Genomic DNA, 7,661 nt, shown 5'->3' on the forward strand with positions numbered 1-7,661 from the left:
TCATCGGAAGGACTGATGCTGAAGCTGAATCTCCAATACTTTGGCCACCTGATGCAAAGAACTGATTCACTGGAAAAGCCCCTGATGCTGGGAAAGATTGAAGGCAGGAGGAAAAGGGGACGACAGAGGATGACATGGCTGGATGGCATCACCGACTCGATGGACGTGAGTTTGAGTGAACTCCAGGAGATGGTGATGGACAGGGAGGCCTGGCGTGCTTCGATTCATGGGGTCGCAAAGAGTAGGACACGGCTGAGCGACTGAACAGCACTGAGCATCTTGGAGCTCTGCCTGCAGGATCTGGTGGAAACTGAGTGGTAAGAGTCTTTTATCTCTTTTCTAAAGTCATATTAGCAGGAGAAAACATGGTGCTAATTTCTTGGCTCAATGACTCAGGGGACATTTGGTAAATTACTCTCAGTTTGCAGATTCTCTCCTCCCAGAGGTGGCAGTTGTTGGTCTGTTATCCATTTTTCACAAGGAAAAAGAACTTTGGTCTGGTTGGTCTTCCACCTGTCTTGTTCTGAGTCTTGAGAGCTTAAGGGAGCACAGAGGTGGGAAGAGTGCTCCCTGACCAGACCTGGGAGGGATGGGACGGAGGAAAGGCAGGGGCAAGGGAAGGACTACTGTGCTGGGCTGCAGCTGAGAGCCTTGCTGGCTGGCTGTGCTCAGCTTCTCTTAGAACCTAGATCCTGTATGCCGCAACCAAAAAAAAAAAAAACCTTGCATGCCTCAACCAAAGACCCTGCATGCTGCAACTAAGACCCAGCACAGCCAAACAAATAAATAAATATAAATATTAAAAGAAAAAGGAAGGAGAAGGAAATAGCGACCCACTCCAGTGTTCTTGTCAGGACGTCTTGTGGACAGAGGAACCGAGCGGGCTTCAGTCCATGGGGTCGTGTCCGAGAGTCTGCTCCGAAGCGGAGTGGGGGACGGCCAGTGTATAAGGTTTTGGTGAAGGGGGAGTTCGCTGCCATGAAGCATTCATTTTACAAAAGGATTTTTGACCCTTAGTCATGAGGATCTTCTCTAGATATGAGGAGATTTAAGGATTGAGACCATAAGATCTATTCCTAAAAACATCCAACTATCTAAAGACCTGTCCCACCTGATTTCCTGGAGCACTGAGTGCCTCCCTCCGCCCTGAACTCCCTCAGGGGCTGTTGAAGGTCAACAGCTATCGAAACACGGGGTTCAGTCTCCATAGAGGCAGATGGCAAATGCCTTTGTTATTCAATCTTTTATGATGCAGTCAAGGATAAGAGCCAATTTGCAGTTGGCCGTTGCATAGAGTCGTACACGATTTAGCGACTAAACAACAACTGCTCAGCACAGGGAACATAGTCAACATTCTGTCATAAACCATAATGGGAAAGAGTATTTTTAAAAGAATAATGTGTATATGTATGTATGTATCTGAATCACTTTGCTGTACAGCAGAAATTAACATGGCATTATGCATCAACTATATTTCAATAAAATTAAAAAAAAAAGAATTCATCAAATTGAGGTATTTCTCTCTGGGAAATTTCAAAGTCAATTTGAGGTCTAAAGATTCCATTTAGAATCTGATTTGGGGAAGTTGTCCAAAATGTCAACAGTTTTGAACATTTGATGAAATAGGATCATAGATCATTGGTAAATAATGTTTAATTATCTGTTGGAACAAGGTGACAATATGAGATTTTAAAGGCAAATACAGAAGTTTGGGGGGTTTCCCTGGTTACTCAGAAGGAAAAGAATCTGCCTGCAATGCAAGAGTCAAGAGTTCGACCCCTGGGTCAGGAAGATTCCCTGGAGAAGGAAATGGCAACCCACTCCAGTATTCTTGCCTCAAGAATTCCATGGACAGAGGAGCCTGGTGGGCTACAGATAGGGTCACAAAGAGTCGGACAGGACTGAAATAACTTAGCACGCACAAAAGTGTATGTAATTATGAATAAAACTTAGCTCTTTTAATATGGAGAAGACTCAATTCTCCCAAGTAATCAAAGACCCGAGAAAGACACAAAGCATAGGAGATTTTTATGGGATGCAAAACCTTTGCTTTCCAGGCAGATAACCCGAAATGTAAAGAAGAACTCTTCACAATCTCTTATCAAGAGCAGAACAATAGTCGAAGAAAATCTTGTTGTTTCTAACAAAGAGAAAACTAAATTCTGATTTTGCACCAGATTGCACTCGTACAGTTATCAGAAGCTGCTCTGTGACTTGAAAGTTGGAACGCCAAGGGCATCTAAAGGACGATGAGAGCAGCTCAGAGACTAGCCGAGGATATGATGTGCTGGGAAGGGCAGGGCTCTGGTGTCAGGGGCGGAGTCTGTCCCCCTACCTTAAGTTCGAGGGCACACACCGCCTGTGTCCTTGGGTCTCATTCTTGCAAAGTGGACACTATAAAGTGTTTCACAAAACATGAAGTGCCACAGAAACAAGAGTGAGGAGCAGATCGTGAGAGTGAACTGAATTCACGGATGCAGAGCTTTTACCACGGAGACTGGCATGTACTGGATGAGCAGTGAGGAGAGAGTGCCACACTCACTGACAAACCCCCTTGCTGCTCAGTGATGGACACAACAGACTCACCGTTACAACAACGCTGGGAGAAAGAACACACAAGGCCTGCTCGGGCTGCAAGAGCTGGAGACGATTTGAGAGGAGGAATGGGACCTGCTGCTGCCCACCTCTCTCTGCCTGGCAAACTTTCATTTAGAATCTAAGCTCTGGTGGAAAATAAATGTTCTCTAGAATTATATGCCCAGTGCCATAAATACAGTTTAAGATTAAAACAAACAAACAAACAAAAACTGGGAGGTTTTACCACCCTACAACTCACTAAAGCAAATTCTATAGAACAAACTTCCAGAAAAGGGAAGTTATCCTGTAGGAAGGGCTGACACTTAAGGAATGATGAGCAAAGACACTGTTGAGCATACAGGGAAATGCAAACTAATATCGTCCATGGAAAAAAAGTTTAATTTGGGAGATTAAATTGAAAACAGTTAATACAAAACAGCAACATATAAATTGGGAAGGATGTTCTTAAATTCTTATTATTCAAATGGAAAGTTTAAGACATTCATTAACTTAAGGTAAGTTAAAAGTCAAGGATCACCATTAAAGGAGTAGAAAAAGAATACGTAACATCTAAAATAGAAAATGGAGTATGAAAACAGGTATTCAGTTCAGCTCAGTTCAGTCGCTCAGTCGTGTCTGACTCTTTGCCACCCCATGAACCACAGCACGCCAGGCCTCCCTGTCCATCACCAACTCCCGGAGTTTACTCAGAATCATGTGCATCGAGTCAGTGATGCCATCCAACCATCTCATCCTCTGTCATCCCCTTCTCCTCCTGCCCTCAATCTTTCTCAGCATCAGGGTCTTTTCCAATGAGTCAGCTCTTCGCATCAGGTGGCCAAAGTATTGGAGTTTCAGCTTCAACATCAGTCCTTCTAATGAATATTCAGGACTGAGTTCCTTCAGGATGGACTGGTTGGATCTCCTTGCAGTCCAAGGGACTCTCAAGAGTCTTCTCCAGCACCACAGTTCAAAAGCATCAATTCTTCGGCGCTCAGCTTTCTTTATAGTCCAACTCTCAAGATCTCGGGTGAATCCAGGCAGTGGTGCCAGAGGGCAGGGGAGGGTCCCTGCCAGCCTCACACAGCAGTGGGTGTGGCTGCAGGCCGGGACTCTCAGGGCCACCAGGCCCGGGGACCACACGTGCCCTGCTCCTCCCTGCCCCGTCCCAGGGATGGCCTCTCGCCCACCAGCGTCCTCTGGAGTCCTGCCCCACCCCTGTGCATGGGTGAACCGGACCAGCAAGTGTGGTGGGTGTCCCTCTGGAGTGGGCCCCAACCTTCTGCTTTCCTGCCCAAGAACTTTGCTTTGGCGCTCTCGGAATCGGGGCCATCTTTTCCAGGAGTGGGACTGAAGGAAGACATGTAAAAGTGAGTCTTTGTTGTGAAGGAGGCGGAGCAGTGGTTGAACCGGGCGAGCTGCCCAGGCAAGGCTGGTCCCACGAGCGCCCTTCAGCAGGCCTTCCTGGGGCTCCCGTGACAGAGGGGACACAAACGACCTCCGGTCTCAGCAGCACGAGGCTCAAGTCCTCGTTCCTCGGTAGTGGGTCTGCAGGACCAGAGACCCCTCACAGGGAGAGAGACATTACAACCATGGTCGCAGGAAGGAACTTCCAACGAGCAATGTCAGCGTCACTTAGGAGGCCAAAGATAACAGTCGTTTGCAAACCTTTCAACCATCGCGGTCTCTTCTGGACCCCAGGGCACTTCAGGAAATGATTCTGTAGAGTCAGAATCTCCCAGAGTGTCCTGCGGGTGTGATACCCACAAGTCAGGCATCGTCTTGTTTGGTAGAGTCTGTCTGTTTTACTAAATCCAAAAATAGGTAGCAAAGGCTGAGTGCAAAGCGTGGAGAGCAATGCCCGTCAGTCCTAGGGATGGGGCTACAGATGGATGGATAGACAGCTGTGGTCCCCGGCCTCGGAGGCCCCCCAGCAACACACCTCAAGCTCCCCTAACCCCAAGGTGGGGGTGAGACTCGGGGGGTGTCCCGTGACCTCTGTGAACCCATGTACCCCTTCTCCTGCAGCCCAAGGAGCCCCTGTCCGTGTAGTTTTCTGCTGAGGCCCCTGGACAACGCCCCCACGCCCCCAGCCTCCCAGGCACAGTGAGATGCTCGGCAGAGTTCATAACCAGCTCTTAAGACACAGGGTTCTCAGCTCCTAGGAAATAAAGGAACTTCAGTGTGAGCACCATGAAGGAAAGCTGTTGAGAACAGGCCTGACGCATCTGTGCTGGGGAGGGGCAGAGGAGAGGTGGAGACGAGAGGTGCTCGTCGCACCACCCCATCCCTACTCTAGCCGTCCAGGTGAGCGGCGCTTCCCAAGCCGTGGGTCAGACACAGTGAAACGTCACACCGTTATTCAGCTGCACCCAGAGTTTAAGAAGCAGGATGTTTGGGATTCCCTGGAGAATCCTGCCTTTGCCTGTGGTGCCCACGTCCAGACCCTTCCCCAGGAGGAGCTCGGGTCCTGGTGCAGAGTCCCATCCCGGCTTGGACGGCCATTGATGCAGTGGGCATGTTGCTGCCTCTTGGCCATGAAAGACTGTTCAGGAGAGATGCCAGCCATGGAGGCTCTGCGAACCCCCAGCTGGCTGTCCCTCTTCGGGGGCGCTGGACACTCGGCTCACCCAGACCGCAGAGGCCAGGGCTGCGAGCGGCTCACTGTCTGCACAGAACTCTCCCGCCTTGTGACTCACAATCCCGTCCAGTTCTCAGAGCTCGTCATCAACCTGCCCTCGCCTGGCCCGAGCAGGAGTGCCCCTCCCCTGCCTGCTGCCACCCCTGGGAGGACGGGAAGTGACTAGACTGCTCGAGATGAGCAGGTACGTGGCGGTGCCCTAGAGACAGGCAGCTCTGTCTGGGGGCCGAGGGAGGGATGCCCAGTCCAGCTCTCTCTGGGGCAGAGGGAGGGCCATCTGGTCCAGCTCTCTCTGAGGCAGAGAGAGGGCTGTCAGTCCTGCTGGCCGGGCCCTCAGCGCCATGATTCCCGGCTGGGAGGCAGCCCTGCTTCTCCTCTGCGTCCAGGCCCCTGCAGCCCATGCAGAGTGCAGCCCCAGGAAAGTTTGCTGGACGTGGGGAGGCCGTCTGCACCTCTGTCTGCCAGCCTCTCCAGGGCCCCACCACATCTCTTGCTTCTTTCCAGCCGCCTTTAGACAGGCGAGGCCTCAGGGAGTTGTCAGTCCAGTGGGCAGGCAGCAGGAGGATCGATGCCCAGGGTGGGGCGGTGGGACCTTTTCACCCCCGAAGGCTGGCCCGTGCGTTGGTGGGGCTCAGGGAAGGCGGGGCTCGTCGGGGAGCTCAGGAGGGTATGAGCGGCCAATGATTTCCTGCCATTTTTATTTAGAACCCACACAATCATTTTCAGTAGCAATCTTTACACAATGTTCTCATTTAATCACCCCCAGTCTCTCTGTAGTCTCTCTACATCTTGCCAGCAAGTTTTTTTTCCCAAAGAGTTCAGAAGTTTCCAGGTCAGCAGCTGCCAGGGGCTCTGCAATTTACAAACAGGTCCTGCCTCTTACTGGAGCGAAAACAAGCATTACAACACACCTGCCCACGGTACCATTGAAAAGAGCCATTCCCTTTGCAACCAGAAGCCAACCAGGGAAGCATCTCAGGGTTCAGACACTCTCCAAGGGTAAGAAGCCGTGTGCTGCGATGGAACTGAGGAGGCCACGGAACTAGGTAAAATCAATGGAGGGTGGCGTTATTTAGTTTGGGGGCAAGATTCAAATTGTACGGATGTTTGTGCGCTGTGGAGCAGAGGCGTTCAGTCATCTTTGGAGATCTCCCCACGTGCCGTTGCCCGCCGCGGCCTGGCCTGCAGAGAAAATGTGCCGTCAGCATCGCCACCCTTGCCTGCATCTGGGCTTTGGGAGCCCGTGGGCGCTGGGCCCTTGCTGTCCAGCTGTGGCGTCCGGCTCCTTGGCTCCTCGGCACTCTGCCTGCCTTGCCAGGGCCGCCTGCTCTCCTCCGCGGGGCTCGCCGAGCCAGTCTGTGAACGGCAGACCTAGGGCTGTGGGTTTCCACCTAGAGAAATCTGCCTGGGTTTGCATCCGGGGAGCTGAGCGGCTGTATCAGGGGCTTGCAGTTACTTGGCCAGCTTCATGGAGACGTGGGGGTGGGATCCTGGTGGGACACGTGCCCAGGCTTTCGGCCAGGCTCCCTGCTCTGTTTGGGGGATGACACGCACGTCTCCCCTGCCTTTTTCTGATTTCTCTCTTTGCCTAGTTGTCTATTTCCCGTTCCTCCTCTAGGACAGGGGCTCTCACCATGCCAGCAGTGTGAGAACCCGGCTCCTGGGGGGCACCTGGCGTGGGATGGGCACCCAGCAGGCATGTGGGAGATTGTGAAAGCAGTTCTCTGTCTAAGGCAGCAGAGGGCGCCTTGGGCGGGGAGAAAGGTTATGCCTTTGGGAAAGGAAAGGTGTGCATGCGTGTGTACATGGCGTGTGTGTGCGTGTGCGCGTGTGTACATGGCGTGTGTGTGCATTAGTGTGTCCTGCTCCAGCAGCCCCCATCACAGTGCCCCCTCTGACCCATTCTGTTGCACGCCTGTCACGGCAGATGTGAGGCGTGTCAGAAGTGCTGGCCATGCCCTGCTGGCCTCCTCCACTCTGGTTCCGAAACCGCCCTCCTCTGGATGATCTCCAGCCCAGTTATTGGGGGCCAGTGTGAGGTACTCCGCCCGTGGCAAAGGTCATGAGGAAGGAGGCTCGACATACACAAAGGCGGGATCAAGCCTCAGGAGTCCCCCTGGAAATCCTCGAGCATCTACCCCCATAACCAGAGCCTGCCTACTTTACTACTTTGTGCTCTCACCTACACCTCTGACTTTATGGGGGGCTGTCCTCCACCACCTCTTTTGGAGAAGGAGTTAACTTTGAGCTCCAGTTAATAAAAACTCCTGGGCGTGACAAGAGTGTTTTAACCTACAAACTCCTCTGAAGGTTCTCTAGCCTGCCTGACGGGCTTGTCTGGCCACATGTGATTGCTCACAGCCTCCCAACTGTGAGAGGCACGAGATGCTTTAAACCTTCTAAAAACAGGTTCCTTAGAAAAGTTAGAAAACTATTAGTATAA

Source organism: Bison bison, unplaced genomic scaffold (assembly GCF_000754665.1).
Source record: "Bison bison bison isolate TAMUID 2011002044 unplaced genomic scaffold, Bison_UMD1.0 scf7180017847681, whole genome shotgun sequence".
In the NCBI taxonomy this organism is placed as follows: Eukaryota; Metazoa; Chordata; class Mammalia; order Artiodactyla; family Bovidae; genus Bison; species Bison bison.